Source organism: Somniosus microcephalus, chromosome 13, assembly GCF_052327205.1.
Source record: "Somniosus microcephalus isolate GS21.2 chromosome 13, FLI_Smic_1.0, whole genome shotgun sequence".
NCBI lineage: Eukaryota > Metazoa > Chordata > Chondrichthyes > Squaliformes > Somniosidae > Somniosus > Somniosus microcephalus.
In genome coordinates, this window is record NC_140999.1 from 78,041,030 (window position 1) to 78,060,569 (window position 19,540).

General features: G+C 51.9%; 1 protein-coding gene across 1 annotated transcript in view; it reads left to right on the forward strand.

Annotated features, from left to right (window-relative positions):
• Positions 1-19,540, forward strand: part of LOC147108431 (mitotic interactor and substrate of PLK1-like) — a 440,619-nt gene that overhangs the window by 46,729 nt on the left and 374,350 nt on the right. The gene's annotated exons all lie outside the window — the stretch shown is intronic.

The window sequence follows — 19,540 nt, forward strand, 5'->3', positions numbered from 1 at the left end:
AGCAGCACTCTCTGTCCAAGTCCCAATAGTGAATGTGAAGGAGCAGCACTCTCTGTCCAGGTCCCAATAGTGACAGTGAAGGAGCAGCACTCTCTGTTCAACTCCCAATAGTGACAGTGAAGGAGCAGCACACTCTGTCCAGGTCCCAATAGTGACAGTGAAGGAGCAGCGCTCTCTGTCCAAGTCCCAATAGTGACAGTGAAGGAGCAGCACTCTCTGTCCAAGTCCCAATAGTGACAGTGAAGGAGCAGCACTCTCTGTCCAAGTCCCAGTAGTGACAGTGAAGGAGCAGCACTCTCTGTCCAGGTCCCAATAGTGACAGTGAAGGAGCAGCACTCTCTGTCCAACTCCCAATAGTGGCAGTGAAGGAGCAGCACTCTCTGTCCAGGTCCCAATACTGACAGTGAAGGAGCAGCGCTCTCTGTCCAAGTCCCAATAGCAACAGTGAAGGAGCAGCACTCTCTGTCCAAGTCCCAATAGTGACAGTGAAGGAGCAGCACTCTCTGTCCAAGTCCCAATAGTGACAGTGAAGGAGCAGCACTCTCTGTCCAAGTCCCAATAGTGACAGTGAAGGAGCAGCACTCTCTGTTCAAGTCCCAATAGTATCAGTGAAGGAGCAGCACTCTCTGTCCCAGTCCCAATAGTGACAGTGAAGGAGCAGCACTCTCTGTCCAAGTCCCAATAGTGACAGTGAAGGAGCAGCACTCTCTGTCCAGGTTCCAATAGTGACAGTGAAGGAGCAGCACTCTCCGTCCAAGTCCCAATAGTGACAGTGAAGGAGCAGCACTCTCTGTTCAGGTCCCAATAGTGACAGTGAAGGAGCAGCACTCTCTGCCCAGGTCCCAATAGTGACAGTGAAGGAGCAGCACTCTTTCTCCAAGTCCCAATCGTGACAGTGAAGGAGCAGCACTCTGTTCAAGTCCCAATAGTAACAGTGAAGGAGCAGCACTCTCTGTCCAACTCCCAATAGTGACAGTGAAGGAGCAGCGCTCTCTGTCCAAGTCCCAACAGTGACAGTGAAGGAGCAGCACTCTCTGTCCTAGTCCCAATAGTGACAGTGAAGGAGCAGCACTCTCTGTCCAAGTCCCTCTTGTGACAGTGAAGGAGCAGCACTCTCTCTCCAGGTCCCAATAGTGACAGTGAAGGAGCAGCACTCCCTGTCCAAGTCCCAATAGTGACAGTGAAGGAGCAGCACTCTCTGTCCAAGTCCCAATAGTGACAGTGAAGGAGCAGCACTCTCTGTCCAACTCTCAATAGTGACAGTGAAGGAGCAGCACTCTCTGTCCAAGTCCCAATAGTGAATGTGAAGGAGCAGCACTCTCTGTCCAAGTCCCAGTAGTGACAGTGAAGGAGCAGCACTCGCTGTTCAAGTCCCAATAGTGACAGTGAAGGAGCAGCACTCTCTGTCCAGGTCCCAACAGTGACAGTGAAGGAGCAGCACTCTCTGTCCAACTCCCAATAGTGGCAGTGAAGGAGCAGCACTCTCTGTCCAGGTCCCAATAGTGACAGTGAAGGAGCAGCGCTCTCTGTCCAAGTCCCAATAGTGACAGTGAAGGAGCAGCACTCTCTGTCCAAGTCCCAATAGTGACAGTGAAGGAGCAGCACTCTCTGTCCAAGTCCCAATAGTGACAGTGAAGGAGCAGCACTCTCTGTCCAAGTCCCAATAGTGACAGTGAAGGAGCAGCAGTCTCTCTCCAATTCCCAATATTGACAGTGAAGGAGCAGCACTCTCTGTCCAAGTCCCAGTAGTGACAGTGAAGGAGCAGCACTCTCTGGCCAAGTCCCAATAGTGACAGTGAAGGAGCAGCGCTCTCTGTTCAAGTCCCAATAGTGACAGTGAAGGAGCAGCACTCTCTGTCCAAGTTCCAAGAGTGACAGTGAAGGAGCAGCGCTCCCTGTCCAATTCTCAATACTGACAGTTCAGGAGCAGCACTCTCTGTCCAAGTCCCAATAGTGACAATGAAGGGGCAGCGCTCTCTGTCCAAGTCCCAATAGTGACAGTGAAGGAGCAGCGCTCTCTGTCCAAGTCCCAATATTAAAAAGTGAAGGAGCAGCACTCTCTGTCCAGGTCACAATAGAGACAGTGAAGGAGCAGCGCTCTCTGTCCAAGTCCCAATAGTGACAGTGAAGGAGCAGCGCTCTCTGTCCAAGTCCCAATAGTGACAGTGAAGGAGCAGCACTCTCTGTCCAAGTCCCAATAGTGACAGTGAAGGAGCCGCACTCTCTGTCCAAGTCCCAATAGTGACAGTGAAGGAGCAGCACTCTCTGCCCAAGTCCCAATAGTGACAGTGAAGGAGCAGCGCTCTCTGTTCAAGTCCCAATAGTGACAGAGAAGGAGCAGCACTCTCTGTCCAAGTCCCAATAGTGACAGTGACGGAGCAGCACTCTCTGTCCAAATCCCAATAGTGACAGTGAAGGAGCAGCGCTCTCTGTCCAAGTCCCAATAGTGACAATGAAGGAGCAGCGCTCTCTGTCCAAGTCACAATTTTAAAAAGTGAAGGAGCAGCACTCTCTGTCCAAGTCCCAACACTGACAGTGAAGGAGCAGCACTCTCTGTCCAAGTCCCAATAGTGACAGTGAAGGAGCAGCACTCTGTTCAAGTCCCAATAGTGACAGTGAAGGAGCAGCACTCTCTGTCCAACTCCCAATAGAGACAGTGAAGGAGCAGCGCTCTCTGTCCAGGTCCCAATAATGACAGTAATGGAGCAGCGCTCTCTGTCCAATTCTCAATACTGACAGTGAAGGAGCAGCACTCTCTGTCCAAGTCACAATAGTGACAGTGAAGGAGCAGCGCTCCCTGTCCAAGTCCCAATAGCGACAGTGAAGGAGCATCACTCTCTGTCCAAGTCCCAATAGTGACAGTGAAGGAGCAGCACTCTCTGTCCAAGTCCCAATAGTGACAGTGAAGGAGCAGCACTCTCTGTCCAGGTCCCAATAGTGACAGTGAAGGAGCAGCGCTGTCTGTCCAAGTCCCAATAGTGACAGTGAAGGAGCAGCACTCTCTGTCCAAGTCCCAATAGTGACAGTGAAGGAGCAGCACTCTCTGTCCTAGTCCCAATAGTGACAGTGAAGGAGCAGCACTCTCTGTCCAAGTCCCAATAGTGACAGTGAAGGAGCAGCACTCTCTGTCCAAGTCCCAATAGTGACAGTGAAGGAGCAGCACCCTCTGTCCAAGTCCCAATAGTGACAGTGAAGGAGCCGCATTCTCTGTCGAAGTCCCAATAGTGACAGTGAAGGAGCAGCACTCTCTGTCCAAGTCCCAAAGGTGACAGTGACGGAGCAGCACTCTCTGTCCAAGTCCCAATAGTGACAGTGAAGGAGCAGCGCTCTCTGTCCAAGTCTCAGGAGTGACAGTGAAGGAGCAGCGCTCTCTGTCGAAATCCCAATCGTGACAGTGAAGGAGCAGCGCTCCCTGTCCAATTCTCAATACTGACAGTTAAGGAGCAGCACTCTCTGTCCAAGTCCCAATAGTGACAATGAAGGGGCAGCGCTCTCTGTCCAAGTCCCAATAGTGACAGTGAAGGAGCAGCGCTCTCTGTCCAAGTCCCAATATTATAAAGTGAAGGAGCAGCACTCTCTGTCCAAGCCCCAACAGTGACAGTGAAGGAGCAGCACTCTCTGTCCAAGTCCCAATAGTGACAGTGAAGGAGCAGCACTCTCTGTTCAAGTCCGAATAGTATCAGTGAAGGAGCAGCACTCTCTGTCCCAGTCCCAATAGTGACAGTGATGGAGCAGCACTCTCTGTCCAGGTCCCAATAGTGACAGTGAAGGAGCAGCACTCTCTGTCCAGGTCCCAATTGTGACAGTGAAGGAGCAGCACTCTCTGTTCAGGTTCCAATAGTGACAGTGAAGGAGCAGCCCTCTCTGTCCAGGTCCGAATAGTGACAGTGAAGGAGCAGCACTGTCTGTCCAGGTCCCAATATTAAAAAGTGAAGGAGCAGCACTCTCTGTCCAAGTCCCAATAGTGACAGTGAAGGAGCAGCACTCTCTGTCCAGGTCCCAATAGTGACAGTGAAGGAGCAGCGCTCTCTGTCCAAGTCCCAATAGTGACAGTGAAGGAGCAGCACTCTCTGTCCAAGTCCCAATAGTGACAGTGAAGGAGCAGCACTCTCTGTCCAAGTCCCAATAGTGACAGTGAAGGAGCAGCACTCTCTGTCCAAGTCACAATAGTGACAGTGAAGGAGCAGCGCTCTGTCCAAGTCTCAGTAGTGACAGTGAAGGAGCAGCGCTCTCTGTCCAATTCTCAATACTGACAGTGAAGGAGCAGCACTCTCTGTCCCAGTCCCAATAGTGACAGTGAAGGAGCAGCACTCTCTGTCCAAGTCCCAAAGGTGACAGTGAAGGAGCAGCACTCTCTGTCCAAGTCCCAATAGTGACAGTGAAGGAGCAGCACTCTCTGTCCAGGTCCCAATAGTGACAGTGAAGGAGCAGCACTCTCTGTTCAGGTCCCAATAGTGACAGTGAAGGAGCAGCCCTCTCTCTCCAGGTCCGAATAGTGACAGTGAAGGAGCAGCACTCTCTGTCCAGGTCCCAATAGTGACGGTGAAGGAGCAGCACTCTCTGTCCAGGTCACAATAGAGACAGTGAAGGAGCAGCGCTCTCTGTCCAAGTCCCAATAGTGACAGTGAAGGAGCAGCGCTCTCTGTCCAAGTCCCAATAGTGACAGTGAAGGAGCAGCACTCTCTGTCCAAGTCCCAATAGTGACAGTGAAGGAGCCGCACTCTCTGTCCAAGTCCCAATAGTGACAGTGAAGGAGCAGCACTCTCTGCCCAAGTCCCAATAGTGACAGTGAAGGAGCAGCGCTCTCTGTTCAAGTCCCAATAGTGACAGTGACGGAGCAGCACTCTCTGTCCAAATCCCAATAGTGACAGTGAAGGAGCAGCGCTCTCTGTCCAAGTCTCAGTAGTGACAGTGAAGGAGCAGCGCTCTCTGTCCAAGTCCCAATAATGACAGTGAAGGAGCAGCGCTCTCTGTCCAATTCTCAATACTGACAGTGAAGGAGCAGCACTCTCTGTCCAAGTCCCAATAGTGACAATGAAGGAGCAGCGCTCTCTGTCCAAGTCACAATTTTAAAAAGTGAAGGAGCAGCACTCTCTGTCCAAGTCCCAACAGTGACAGTGAAGGAGCAGCCCTCTCTGTCCAGGTCCCAATCGTGACAGTGAAGGAGCAGCACTCTGTGTCCAGGTCCCAATAGTGACGGTGAAGGAGCAGCACTCTCTGTCCAAGTCCCAATAGTGACAGTGAAGGAGCAGTGCTCTCTGTCCAAGTCCCAATAGTGACAGTGAAGGAGCAGCATTCTCTGTCCAAGTCCCAGTAGTGACAGTGAAGGAGCAGCGCTCTCTGTCCAGGTCCCAATAGTGACAGTGAAGGAGCAGCACTCTCTGTCCAGGTCCCAATAGTGACAGTGAAGGAGCAGCACTCTTTGTGCAAGCCCCAATAGTGACAGTGAAGGAGCAGCACTCTGTTCAAGTCCCAATAGTGACAGTGAAGGAGCAGCACTCTCTGTTCAAGTCCCAATAGTGACAGTGAAGGAGCAGCACTCCCTGTCCAAGTCCCAATAGTGACAGTGAAGGAGCAGCACTCTCTGTCCAAGTCCCAATAGTGAATGTGAAGGAGCAGCACTCTCTGTCCAGGTCCCAATAGTGACAGTGAAGGAGCAGCACTCTCTGTTCAACTCCCAATAGTGACAGTGAAGGAGCAGCACACTCTGTCCAGGTCCCAATAGTGACAGTGAAGGAGCAGCGCTCTCTGTCCAAGTCCCAATAGTGACAGTGAAGGAGCAGCACTCTCTGTCCAAGTCCCAATAGTGACAGTGAAGGAGCAGCACTCTCTGTCCAAGTCCCAGTAGTGACAGTGAAGGAGCAGCACTCTCTGTCCAGGTCCCAATAGTGACAGTGAAGGAGCAGCACTCTCTGTCCAACTCCCAATAGTGGCAGTGAAGGAGCAGCACTCTCTGTCCAGGTCCCAATACTGACAGTGAAGGAGCAGCGCTCTCTGTCCAAGTCCCAATAGCAACAGTGAAGGAGCAGCACTCTCTGTCCAAGTCCCAATAGTGACAGTGAAGGAGCAGCACTCTCTGTCCAAGTCCCAATAGTGACAGTGAAGGAGCAGCACTCTCTGTCCAAGTCCCAATAGTGACAGTGAAGGAGCAGCACTCTCTGTTCAAGTCCCAATAGTATCAGTGAAGGAGCAGCACTCTCTGTCCCAGTCCCAATAGTGACAGTGAAGGAGCAGCACTCTCTGTCCAAGTCCCAATAGTGACAGTGAAGGAGCAGCACTCTCTGTCCAGGTTCCAATAGTGACAGTGAAGGAGCAGCACTCTCCGTCCAAGTCCCAATAGTGACAGTGAAGGAGCAGCACTCTCTGTTCAGGTCCCAATAGTGACAGTGAAGGAGCAGCACTCTCTGCCCAGGTCCCAATAGTGACAGTGAAGGAGCAGCACTCTTTCTCCAAGTCCCAATCGTGACAGTGAAGGAGCAGCACTCTGTTCAAGTCCCAATAGTAACAGTGAAGGAGCAGCACTCTCTGTCCAACTCCCAATAGTGACAGTGAAGGAGCAGCGCTCTCTGTCCAAGTCCCAACAGTGACAGTGAAGGAGCAGCACTCTCTGTCCTAGTCCCAATAGTGACAGTGAAGGAGCAGCACTCTCTGTCCAAGTCCCTCTTGTGACAGTGAAGGAGCAGCACTCTCTCTCCAGGTCCCAATAGTGACAGTGAAGGAGCAGCACTCCCTGTCCAAGTCCCAATAGTGACAGTGAAGGAGCAGCACTCTCTGTCCAAGTCCCAATAGTGACAGTGAAGGAGCAGCACTCTCTGTCCAACTCTCAATAGTGACAGTGAAGGAGCAGCACTCTCTGTCCAAGTCCCAATAGTGAATGTGAAGGAGCAGCACTCTCTGTCCAAGTCCCAGTAGTGACAGTGAAGGAGCAGCACTCGCTGTTCAAGTCCCAATAGTGACAGTGAAGGAGCAGCACTCTCTGTCCAGGTCCCAACAGTGACAGTGAAGGAGCAGCACTCTCTGTCCAACTCCCAATAGTGGCAGTGAAGGAGCAGCACTCTCTGTCCAGGTCCCAATAGTGACAGTGAAGGAGCAGCGCTCTCTGTCCAAGTCCCAATAGTGACAGTGAAGGAGCAGCACTCTCTGTCCAAGTCCCAATAGTGACAGTGAAGGAGCAGCACTCTCTGTCCAAGTCCCAATAGTGACAGTGAAGGAGCAGCACTCTCTGTCCAAGTCCCAATAGTGACAGTGAAGGAGCAGCAGTCTCTCTCCAATTCCCAATATTGACAGTGAAGGAGCAGCACTCTCTGTCCAAGTCCCAGTAGTGACAGTGAAGGAGCAGCACTCTCTGGCCAAGTCCCAATAGTGACAGTGAAGGAGCAGCGCTCTCTGTTCAAGTCCCAATAGTGACAGTGAAGGAGCAGCACTCTCTGTCCAAGTTCCAATAGTGACAGTGAAGGAGCAGCGCTCCCTGTCCAATTCTCAATACTGACAGTTCAGGAGCAGCACTCTCTGTCCAAGTCCCAATAGTGACAATGAAGGGGCAGCGCTCTCTGTCCAAGTCCCAATAGTGACAGTGAAGGAGCAGCGCTCTCTGTCCAAGTCCCAATATTAAAAAGTGAAGGAGCAGCACTCTCTGTCCAGGTCACAATAGAGACAGTGAAGGAGCAGCGCTCTCTGTCCAAGTCCCAATAGTGACAGTGAAGGAGCAGCGCTCTCTGTCCAAGTCCCAATAGTGACAGTGAAGGAGCAGCACTCTCTGTCCAAGTCCCAATAGTGACAGTGAAGGAGCCGCACTCTCTGTCCAAGTCCCAATAGTGACAGTGAAGGAGCAGCACTCTCTGCCCAAGTCCCAATAGTGACAGTGAAGGAGCAGCGCTCTCTGTTCAAGTCCCAATAGTGACAGAGAAGGAGCAGCACTCTCTGTCCAAGTCCCAATAGTGACAGTGACGGAGCAGCACTCTCTGTCCAAATCCCAATAGTGACAGTGAAGGAGCAGCGCTCTCTGTCCAAGTCCCAATAGTGACAATGAAGGAGCAGCGCTCTCTGTCCAAGTCACAATTTTAAAAAGTGAAGGAGCAGCACTCTCTGTCCAAGTCCCAACAGTGACAGTGAAGGAGCAGCCCTCTCTGTCCAGGTCCCAATAGTGACAGTGAAGGAGCAGCACTCTGTGTCCAGGTCCCAATAGTGACGGTGAAGGAGCAGCACTCTCTGTCCAAGTCCCAATAGTGACAGTGAAGGAGCAGTGCTCTCTGTCCAAGTCCCAATAGTGACAGTGAAGGAGCAGCATTCTCTGTCCAAGTCCCAATAGTGACAGTGAAGGAGCAGCGCTCTCTGTCCAGGTCCCAATAGTGACAGTGAAGGAGCAGCACTCTCTGTCCAGGTCCCAATAGTGACAGTGAAGGAGCAGCACTCTTTGTGCAAGCCCCAATAGTGACAGTGAAGGAGCAGCACTCTGTTCAAGTCCCAATAGTGACAGTGAAGGAGCAGCACTCTCTGTTCAAGTCCCAATAGTGACAGTGAAGGAGCAGCACTCCCTGTCCAAGTCCCAATAGTGACAGTGAAGGAGCAGCACTCTCTGTCCAAGTCCCAATAGTGACAGTGAAGGAGCAGCACTCTCTGTCCAAGTCCCAATAGTGAATGTGAAGGAGCAGCACTCTCTGTCCAGGTCCCAATAGTGACAGTGAAGGAGCAGCACTCTTTGTTCAACTCCCAATAGTGACAGTGAAGGAGCAGCACACTCTGTCCAGGTCCCAATAGTGACAGTGAAGGAGCAGCGCTCTCTGTCCAAGTCCCAATAGTGACAGTGAAGGAGCAGCACTCTCTGTCCAAGTCCCAATAGTGACAGTGAAGGAGCAGCACTCTCTGTCCAAGTCCCAGTAGTGACAGTGAAGGAGCAGCACTCTCTGTCCAGGTCCCAATAGTGACAGTGAAGGAGCAGCACTCTCTGTCCAACTCCCAATAGTGGCAGTGAAGGAGCAGCACTCTCTGTCCAGGTCCCAATACTGACAGTGAAGGAGCAGCGCTCTCTGTCCAAGTCCCAATAGCAACAGTGAAGGAGCAGCACTCTCTGTCCAAGTCCCAATAGTGACAGTGAAGGAGCAGCACTCTCTGTCCAAGTCCCAATAGTGACAGTGAAGGAGCAGCACTCTCTGTTCAAGTCCCAATAGTATCAGTGAAGGAGCAGCACTCTCTGTCCCAGTCCCAATAGTGACAGTGAAGGAGCAGCACTCTCTGTCCAAGTCCCAATAGTGACAGTGAAGGAGCAGCACTCTCTGTCCAGGTTCCAATAGTGACAGTGAAGGAGCAGCACTCTCTGTCCAAGTCCCAATAGTGACAGTGAAGGAGCAGCACTCTCTGTTCAAGTCCCAATAGTATCAGTGAAGGAGCAGCACTCTCTGTCCCAGTCCCAAGAGTGACAGTGAAGGAGCAGCACTCTCTGTACAAGTCCCAATAGTGACAGTGAAGGAGCAGCACTCTCTGTCCAGGTTCGAATAGTGACAGTGAAGGAGCAGCGCTCTCTGTCCAAATCCCAATAGTGACAGTGAAGGAGCAGCGCTCCCTGTCCAATTCTCAATCCTGACAGTTAAGGAGCAGCACTCTCTGTCCAAGTCCCAATAGTGACAGTGAAGGAGCAGCGCTCTCTGTCCAAGTCCCAATATTAAAAAGTGAAGGAGCAGCACTCTCTGTCCAAGCCCCAACAGTGACAGTGAAGGAGCAGCACTCTCTGTCCAAGTCCCAATAGTGACAGTGAAGGAGCAGCACTCTCTGTCGAAGTCCCAATAGTGACAGTGAAGGAGCAGCACTCTCCGTCCAAGTCCCAATAGTGACAGTGAAGGAGCAGCACTCTCTGCTCAAGTCCCAATAGTGACAGTGAAGGAGCAGCACTCTCTGTCCAAGTCCCAATACTGACAGTGAAGGAGCAGCACTCTCTGTCCAGGTCCCAATAGTGACAGTGAAGGAGCAGCACTCTCTGTTCAGGTCCCAATAGTGACAGTGAAGGAGCAGCCCTCTCTGTCCAGGTCCCAATAGTGACAGTGAAGGAGCAGCACTCTCTGTCCCAGTCCCAATAGTGACAGTGAAGGAGCAGCACTCTCTGTCCAAGTCCCAATAGTGACAGTGAAGGAGCAGCACTCTCTGTCCAAGTCCCAATAGTGACAGTGAAGGAGCAGCACTCTCTGTCCAGGTCCCAATAGTGACAGTGAAGGAGCAGCACTCTCTGTTCAGGTCACAATAGTGACAGTGAAGGAGCAGCCCTCTCTGTCCAGGTCCCAATAGTGACAGTGAAGGAGCAGCACTCTCTGTCCAGGTCCCAATAGTGACGGTGAAGGAGCAGCACTCTCTGTCCAAGTCCCAATAGTGACAGTGAAGGAGCAGCGCTCTCTGTCCAGGTCCCAATAGTGACAGTGAAGGAGCAGCACTCTTTGTCCAAGTCCCAATAGTGACAGTGAAGGAGCAGCACTCTGTTCAAGTCCCAATAGTGACAGTGAAGGAGCAGCACTCTCTGTCCAACTCCCAATAGAGACAGTGAAGGAGCAGCGCTCTCTGTCCAGGTCCCAATAGTGACAGTAATGGAGCAGCGCTCTCTGTCCAATTCTCAATACTGACAGTGAAGGAGCAGCACTCTCTGTCCAAGTCACAATAGTGACAATGAAGGCGCAGCGCTCTCTGTCCAAGTCCCAATAGTGACAGTGAAGGAGCAGCACTCTCTGTCCAATTCCCAATAGTGACAGTGAAGGAGCAGCACTCTCTGTCCAGGTTCCAATAGTGACAGTGAAGGAGCAGCACTCTCTGTCCAAGTCCCAATAGTGACAGTGATGGAGCAGCACTCTCTGTTCAAGTCCCAATACTGACAGTGAAGGAGCAGCACTCTCTGTCCAGGTCCCAACAGTGACAGTGAAGGAGCAGCACTCTCTGTCCAGGTCCCAATAGTGACAGTGAAGGAGCAGCACTCTCTGTCCAAGTCCCAATAGTGACAGTGAAGGAGCAGCACTCTCTGTCCAAGTCCCAATAGTGACAGTGAAGGAGCAGCACTCTCTGTCCAAGTCCCAATTGTGACAGTGAAGGAGCAGCACTCTCTGTCCAAGTCCCAATAGTGACAGTGAAGGAGCAGCACTCTCTCTCCAAGTCCCAATAGTGACAGTGAAGGAGCAGCACCCTCTGCCCAAGTCCCAATAGTGACAGTGAAGGAGCAGCGCTCTCTGTCCAAGTCCCAATAGTGACAGTGAAGGAGCAGCACTCTCTGCCCAAGTCCCAATAGTGACAGTGAAGGAGCAGCGCTCTCTGTCCAAGTCTCAGTAGTGAAAGTGATGGCGCAGCGCTCTCTGTCCAAGTCCCAATAGTGACAGTGAAGGAGCAGCACTCTCTGTCCCAGTCCCAATAGTGACAGTGAAGGAGCAGCACTCTCTGTCCAAGTCCCAATAGTGACAGTGAAGGAGCAGCACTCTCTGTCCAGGTCCCAATAGTGACAGTGAAGGAGCAGCACTCTCTGTTCAGGTCACAATAGTGACAGTGAAGGAGCAGCCCTCTCTGTCCAGGTCCCAATAGTGACAGTGAAGGAGCAGCACTCTCTGTCCAGGTCCCAATAGTGACGGTGAAGGAGCAGCACTCTCTGTCCAAGTCCCAATAGTGACAGTGAAGGAGCAGCACTCTCTGTCCAAGTCCCAATAGTGACAGTGAAGGAGCAGCGCTCTCTCTCCTGGTCCCAATTGTGACAGTGAAGGAGCAGCACTCTCTGTCCAGGTCCCAACAGTGACAGTGAAGGAGCAGCACTCTTTGTCCAAGTCCCAATAGTGACAGTGAAGGAGCAGCACTCTGTTCAAGTCCCAATAGTGACAGTGAAGGAGCAGCACTCTCTGTCCAACTCCCAATAGTGACAGTGAAGGAGCGGCGCTCTCTGTCCAGGTCCCAATAGTGACAGTAATGGAGCAGCGCTCTCTGTCCAATTCTCAATACTGACAGTGAAGGAGCAGCACTCTCTGTCCAAGTAACAATAGTGACAATGAAGGAGCAGAGCGCTCTGTCCAAGTGCCAATAGTGACAGTGAAGGAGCAGCGCTCTCTGTCCAAGTCCCAATAGTGACAGTGAAGGAGCAGCACTCTCTGTCCAAGTCCCAATAGTGACAGTGAAGGAGCAGCATTCTCTGTCCAAGTCCCAATAGTGACAGTAAAGGAGCAGCGCTCTCTGTCCAGGTCCCAATAGTGACAGTGAAGGAGCAGCACTCTCTGTCCAAGTCCCAATAGTGACAGTGAAGGAGCAGCACTCTCTGTCCAGGTCCCAATAGTGACAGTGAAGGAGCAGCACTCTCTGTTCAGGTCCCAATAGTGACAGTGAAGGAGCAGCCCTCTCTGTCCAGGTCCCAATAGTGACAGTGACGGAGCAGCACTCTCTGTCCAGGTCCCAATAGTGACAGTGAAGGAGCAGCACTCTCTGTCCAAGTCCCAATAGTGACAGTGAAGGAGCAGCACTCTCTGTCCAAGTCCCAATAGTGACAGTGAAGGAGCAGCACTCTCTGTCCAAGTCCCAATCGTGACAGTGAAGGAGCAGCACTCTCTGTCCAAGTCCCAATAGTGACAGTGAAGGAGCAGCACTCTCTGTCCAAGTCCCAATAGCGACAGTGAAGGAGCAGCACTCTCTCTCCAAGTCCCAATAGTGACAGTGAAGGAGCAGCACTCTCTGTTCAAGTCCCAATAGTATCAGTGAAGGAGCAGCACTCTCTATCCCAGTCCCAATAGTGACAGTGAAGGAGCAGCGCTCTCTGTCCAATTCTCAATACTGACAGTGAAGGAGCAGCACTCTCTGTCCAAGTCCCAATAGTGACAGTGAAGGAGCAGCACTCTCTGTCCAAGTCCCAATAGTGACAGTAACGGAGCAGCGCTCTCTGTCCAAGTCCCAATAGTGACAGTGAAGGAGCAGCGCTCTCTGTCCAAGTCTCAGTAGTGACAGTGAAGGAGCAGCGCTCTCTGTCCAAGTCCCAATTGTGACAGTGAAGGAGCAGCACTCGCTGTCCAATTTTCAATACTGACAGTGAAGGAGCAGCAATCTCTGCCCAAGTCCGTATAGTGACAGTGAAGGAGCAGCGCTCTCTGTCCAAGTCCCAATAGTGAAAGTGAAGGAGCAGCGCTCTCTGTCCAAGTCCCAATAGTGACAGTGAAGGAGCAGCACTCTCTGTTCAAGTCCCAATAGTATCAGTGAAGGAGCAGCACTCTCTGTCCCAGTCCCAATAGTGACAGTGAAGGAGCAGCACTCTCTGTCCAAGTCCCAATAGTGACAGTGAAGGAGCAGCACTCTCTTTCCAAGTCCCAATCGTGACAGTGAAGGAGCAGCACTCTCTGTCCAGGTCCCAGCAGTGACAGTGAAGGAGCAGCACTCTCTGTTCAGGTCACAATAGTGACAGTGAAGGAGCAGCCCTCTCTGTCCAGGTCCCAATAGTGACAGTGAAGGAGCAGCACTCTCTGTCCAGGTCCCAATAGTGACGGTGAAGGAGCAGCACTCTCTGTCCAAGTCCCAATAGTGACAGTGAAGGAGCAGCGCTCTCTCTCCAGGTCCCAATAGTGACAGTGAAGGAGCAGCACTCTCTGTCCAGGTCCCAACAGTGACAGTGAAGGAGCAGCACTCTATTCAAGTCCCAATAGTGACAGTGAACGAGCAGCACTCTCTGTCCAACTCCCAATAGAGACAGTGAAGGAGCAGCGCTCTCTGTCCAGGTCCCAATAGTGACAGTAATGGAGCAGCGCTCTCTGTCCAATTCTCAATACTGACAGTGAAGGAGCAGCACTCTCTGTCCAAGTCACAATAGTGACAATGAAGGAGCAGCGCTCTCTGTCCAAGTGCCAATAGTGACAGTGAAGGAGCAGCGCTCTCTGTCCAAATCCCAACAGTGACAGTGAAGGAGCAGCACTCTCTGTCAAATCCCAATAGTGACAGTGAAGGAGCAGCACTCTCTGTCCAAGTCCCAATAGTGACAGTGAAGGAGCAGCACTCTCTGTCCAGGTCCCAATAGTGACAGTGAAGGAGCAGCGCTCTCTGTCCAAGTCCCAATAGTGACAGTGAAGGAGCAGCACTCTCTGTCCAAGTCCCAATAGTGACAGTGAAGGAGCAGCGCTCTCTCTCCTGGTCCCAATTGTGACAGTGAAGGAGCAGCACTCTCTGTCCAGGTCCCAACAGTGACAGTGAAGGAGCAGCACTCTTTGTCCAAGTCCCAATAGTGACAGTGAAGGAGCAGCACTCTGTTCAAGTCCCAATAGTGACAGTGAAGGAGCAGCACTCTCTGTCCAACTCCCAATAGTGACAGTGAAGGAGCGGCGCTCTCTGTCCAGGTCCCAATAGTGACAGTAATGGAGCAGCGCTCTCTGTCCAATTCTCAATACTGACAGTGAAGGAGCAGCACTCTCTGTCCAAGTAACAATAGTGACAATGAAGGAGCAGAGCGCTCTGTCCAAGTGCCAATAGTGACAGTGAAGGAGCAGCGCTCTCTGTCCAAGTCCCAATAGTGACAGTGAAGGAGCAGCACTCTCTGTCCAAGTCCCAATAGTGACAGTGAAGGAGCAGCATTCTCTGTCCAAGTCCCAATAGTGACAGTAAAGGAGCAGCGCTCTCTGTCCAGGTCCCAATAGTGACAGTGAAGGAGCAGCACTCTCTGTCCAAGTCCCAATAGTGACAGTGAAGGAGCAGCACTCTCTGTCCAGGTCCCAATAGTGACAGTGAAGGAGCAGCACTCTCTGTTCAGGTCCCAATAGTGACAGTGAAGGAGCAGCCCTCTCTGTCCAGGTCCCAATAGTGACAGTGACGGAGCAGCACTCTCTGTCCAGGTCCCAATAGTGACAGTGAAGGAGCAGCACTCTCTGTCCAAGTCCCAATAGTGACAGTGAAGGAGCAGCACTCTCTGTCCAAGTCCCAATCGTGACAGTGAAGGAGCAGCACTCTCTGTCCAAGTCCCAATAGTGACAGTGAAGGAGCAGCACTCTCTGTCCAAGTCCCAATAGCGACAGTGAAGGAGCAGCACTCTCTGTCCAAGTCCCAATAGTGACAGTGAAGGAGCAGCACTCTCTGTCCAGGTCCCAATAGTGACAGTGAAGGAGCAGCGCTCTCTGTCCAAGTCCCAATAGTGACAGTGAAGGAGCAGCACTCTCTGTCCAAGTCCCAATAGTGACAGTGAAGGAGCAGCGCTCTCTCTCCTGGTCCCAATTGTGACAGTGAAGGAGCAGCACTCTCTGTCCAGGTCCCAACAGTGACAGTGAAGGAGCAGCACTCTTTGTCCAAGTCCCAATAGTGACAGTGAAGGAGCAGCACTCTGTTCAAGTCCCAATAGTGACAGTGAAGGAGCAGCACTCTCTGTCCAACTCCCAATAGTGACAGTGAAGGAGCGGCGCTCTCTGTCCAGGTCCCAATAGTGACAGTAATGGAGCAGCGCTCTCTGTCCAATTCTCAATACTGACAGTGAAGGAGCAGCACTCTCTGTCCAAGTAACAATAGTGACAATGAAGGAGCAGAGCGCTCTGTCCAAGTGCCAATAGTGACAGTGAAGGAGCAGCGCTCTCTGTCCAAGTCCCAATAGTGACAGTGAAGGAGCAGCACTCTCTGTCCAAGTCCCAATAGTGACAGTGAAGGAGCAGCATTCTCTGTCCAAGTCCCAATAGTGACAGTAAAGGAGCAGCGCTCTCTGTCCAGGTCCCAATAGTGACAGTGAAGGAGCAGCACTCTCTGTCCAAGTCCCAATAGTGACAGTGAAGGAGCAGCACTCTCTGTCCAGGTCCCAATAGTGACAGTGAAGGAGCAGCACTCTCTGTTCAGGTCCCAATAGTGACAGTGAAGGAGCAGCCCTCTCTGTCCAGGTCCCAATAGTGACAGTGACGGAGCAGCACTCTCTGTCCAGGTCCCAATAGTGACAGTGAAGGAGCAGCACTCTCTGTCCAAGTCCCAATAGTGACAGTGAAGGAGCAGCACTCTCTGTCCAAGTCCCAATAGTGACAGTGAAGGAGCAGCACTCTCTGTCCAAGTCCCAATCGTGACAGTGAAGGAGCAGCACTCTCTGTCCAAGTCCCAATAGTGACAGTGAAGGAGCAGCACTCTCTGTCCAAGTCCCAATAGCGACAGTGAAGGAGCAGCACTCTCTCTCCAAGTCCCAATAGTGACAGTGAAGGAGCAGCACTCTCTGTTCAAGTCCCAATAGTATCAGTGAAGGAGCAGCACTCTCTATCCCAGTCCCAATAGTGACAGTGAAGGAGCAGCGCTCTCTGTCCAATTCTCAATACTGACAGTGAAGGAGCAGCACTCTCTGTCCAAGTCCCAATAGTGACAGTGAAGGAGCAGCACTCTCTGCCCAAGTCCCAATAGTGACAGTGAAGGAGCAGCGCTCTCTGTTCAAGTCCCAATAGTGACAGTGAAGGAGCAGCACTCTCTGTCCAAGTCCCAATAGTGACAGTAACGGAGCAGCGCTCTCTGTCCAAGTCCCAATAGTGACAGTGAAGGAGCAGCGCTCTCTGTCCAAGTCTCAGTAGTGACAGTGAAGGAGCAGCGCTCTCTGTCCAAGTCCCAATTGTGACAGTGAAGGAGCAGCACTCGCTGTCCAATTTTCAATACTGACAGTGAAGGAGCAGCAATCTCTGCCCAAGTCCGTATAGTGACAGTGAAGGAGCAGCGCTCTCTGTCCAAGTCCCAATAGTGACAGTGAAGGAGCAGCACTCTCTGTTCAAGTCCCAATAGTATCAGTGAAGGAGCAGCACTCTCTGTCCCAGTCCCAATAGTGACAGTGAAGGAGCAGCACTCTCTGTCCAAGTCCCAATAGTGACAGTGAAGGAGCAGCACTCTCTTTCCAAGTCCCAATCGTGACAGTGAAGGAGCAGCACTCTCTGTCCAGGTCCCAGCAGTGACAGTGAAGGAGCAGCACTCTCTGTTCAGGTCACAATAGTGACAGTGAAGGAGCAGCCCTCTCTGTCCAGGTCCCAATAGTGACAGTGAAGGAGCAGCACTCTCTGTCCAGGTCCCAATAGTGACGGTGAAGGAGCAGCACTCTCTGTCCAAGTCCCAATAGTGACAGTGAAGGAGCAGCGCTCTCTCTCCAGGTCCCAATAGTGACAGTGAAGGAGCAGCACTCTCTGTCCAGGTCCCAACAGTGACAGTGAAGGAGCAGCACTCTATTCAAGTCCCAATAGTGACAGTGAACGAGCAGCACTCTCTGTCCAACTCCCAATAGAGACAGTGAAGGAGCAGCGCTCTCTGTCCAGGTCCCAATAGTGACAGTAATGGAGCAGCGCTCTCTGTCCAATTCTCAATACTGACAGTGAAGGAGCAGCACTCTCTGTCCAAGTCACAATAGTGACAATGAAGGAGCAGCACTCTCTGTCCAAGTCCCAATAGTGACAGTGAAGGAGCAGCACTCTCTGTCCAGGTCCCAATAGTGACAGTGAAGGAGCAGCGCTCTCTGTCCAAGTCCCAATAGTGACAGTGAAGGAGCAGCACTCTCTGTCCAAGTCCCAATAGTGACAGTGAAGGAGCAGCGCTCTCTCTCCTGGTCCCAATTGTGACAGTGAAGGAGCAGCACTCTCTGTCCAGGTCCCAACAGTGACAGTGAAGGAGCAGCACTCTTTGTCCAAGTCCCAATAGTGACAGTGAAGGAGCAGCACTCTGTTCAAGTCCCAATAGTGACAGTGAAGGAGCAGCACTCTCTGTCCAACTCCCAATAGTGACAGTGAAGGAGCGGCGCTCTCTGTCCAGGTCCCAATAGTGACAGTAATGGAGCAGCGCTCTCTCTCCAGGTCCCAATAGTGACAGTGAAGGAGCAGCACTCTCTGTCCAGGTCCCAACAGTGACAGTGAAGGAGCAGCACTCTATTCAAGTCCCAATAGTGACAGTGAACGAGCAGCACTCTCTGTCCAACTCCCAATAGAGACAGTGAAGGAGCAGCGCTCTCTGTCCAGGTCCCAATAGTGACAGTAATGGAGCAGCGCTCTCTGTCCAATTCTCAATACTGACAGTGAAGGAGCAGCACTCTCTGTCCAAGTCACAATAGTGACAATGAAGGAGCAGCGCTCTCTGTCCAAGTGCCAATAGTGACAGTGAAGGAGCAGCGCTCTCTGTCCAAATCCCAACAGTGACAGTGAAGGAGCAGCACTCTCTGTCAAATCCCAATAGTGACAGTGAAGGAGCAGCACTCTCTGTCCAAGTCCCAATAGTGACAGTGAAGGAGCAGCACTCTCTGTCCAGGTCCCAATAGTGACAGTGAAGGAGCAGCGCTCTCTGTCCAAGTCCCAATAGTGACAGTGAAGGAGCAGCACTCTCTGTCCAAGTCCCAATAGTGACAGTGAAGGAGCAGCGCTCTCTCTCCTGGTCCCAATTGTGACAGTGAAGGAGCAGCACTCTCTGTCCAGGTCCCAACAGTGACAGTGAAGGAGCAGCACTCTTTGTCCAAGTCCCAATAGTGACAGTGAAGGAGCAGCACTCTGTTCAAGTCCCAATAGTGACAGTGAAGGAGCAGCACTCTCTGTCCAACTCCCAATAGTGACAGTGAAGGAGCGGCGCTCTCTGTCCAGGTCCCAATAGTGACAGTAATGGAGCAGCGCTCTCTGTCCAATTCTCAATACTGACAGTGAAGGAGCAGCACTCTCTGTCCAAGTAACAATAGTGACAATGAAGGAGCAGAGCGCTCTGTCCAAGTGCCAATAGTGACAGTGAAGGAGCAGCGCTCTCTGTCCAAGTCCCAATAGTGACAGTGAAGGAGCAGCACTCTCTGTCCAAGTCCCAATAGTGACAGTGAAGGAGCAGCATTCTCTGTCCAAGTCCCAATAGTGACAGTAAAGGAGCAGCGCTCTCTGTCCAGGTCCCAATAGTGACAGTGAAGGAGCAGCACTCTCTGTCCAAGTCCCAATAGTGACAGTGAAGGAGCAGCACTCTCTGTCCAGGTCCCAATAGTGACAGTGAAGGAGCAGCACTCTCTGTTCAGGTCCCAATAGTGACAGTGAAGGAGCAGCCCTCTCTGTCCAGGTCCCAATAGTGACAGTGACGGAGCAGCACTCTCTGTCCAGGTCCCAATAGTGACAGTGAAGGAGCAGCACTCTCTGTCCAAGTCCCAATAGTGACAGTGAAGGAGCAGCACTCTCTGTCCAAGTCCCAATCGTGACAGTGAAGGAGCAGCACTCTCTGTCCAAGTCCCAATAGTGACAGTGAAGGAGCAGCACTCTCTGTCCAAGTCCCAATAGCGACAGTGAAGGAGCAGCACTCTCTGTCCAAGTCCCAATAGTGACAGTGAAGGAGCAGCACTCTCTGTCCAGGTCCCAATAGTGACAGTGAAGGAGCAGCGCTCTCTGTCCAAGTCCCAATAGTGACAGTGAAGGAGCAGCACTCTCTGTCCAAGTCCCAATAGTGACAGTGAAGGAGCAGCGCTCTCTCTCCTGGTCCCAATTGTGACAGTGAAGGAGCAGCACTCTCTGTCCAGGTCCCAACAGTGACAGTGAAGGAGCAGCACTCTTTGTCCAAGTCCCAATAGTGACAGTGAAGGAGCAGCACTCTGTTCAAGTCCCAATAGTGACAGTGAAGGAGCAGCACT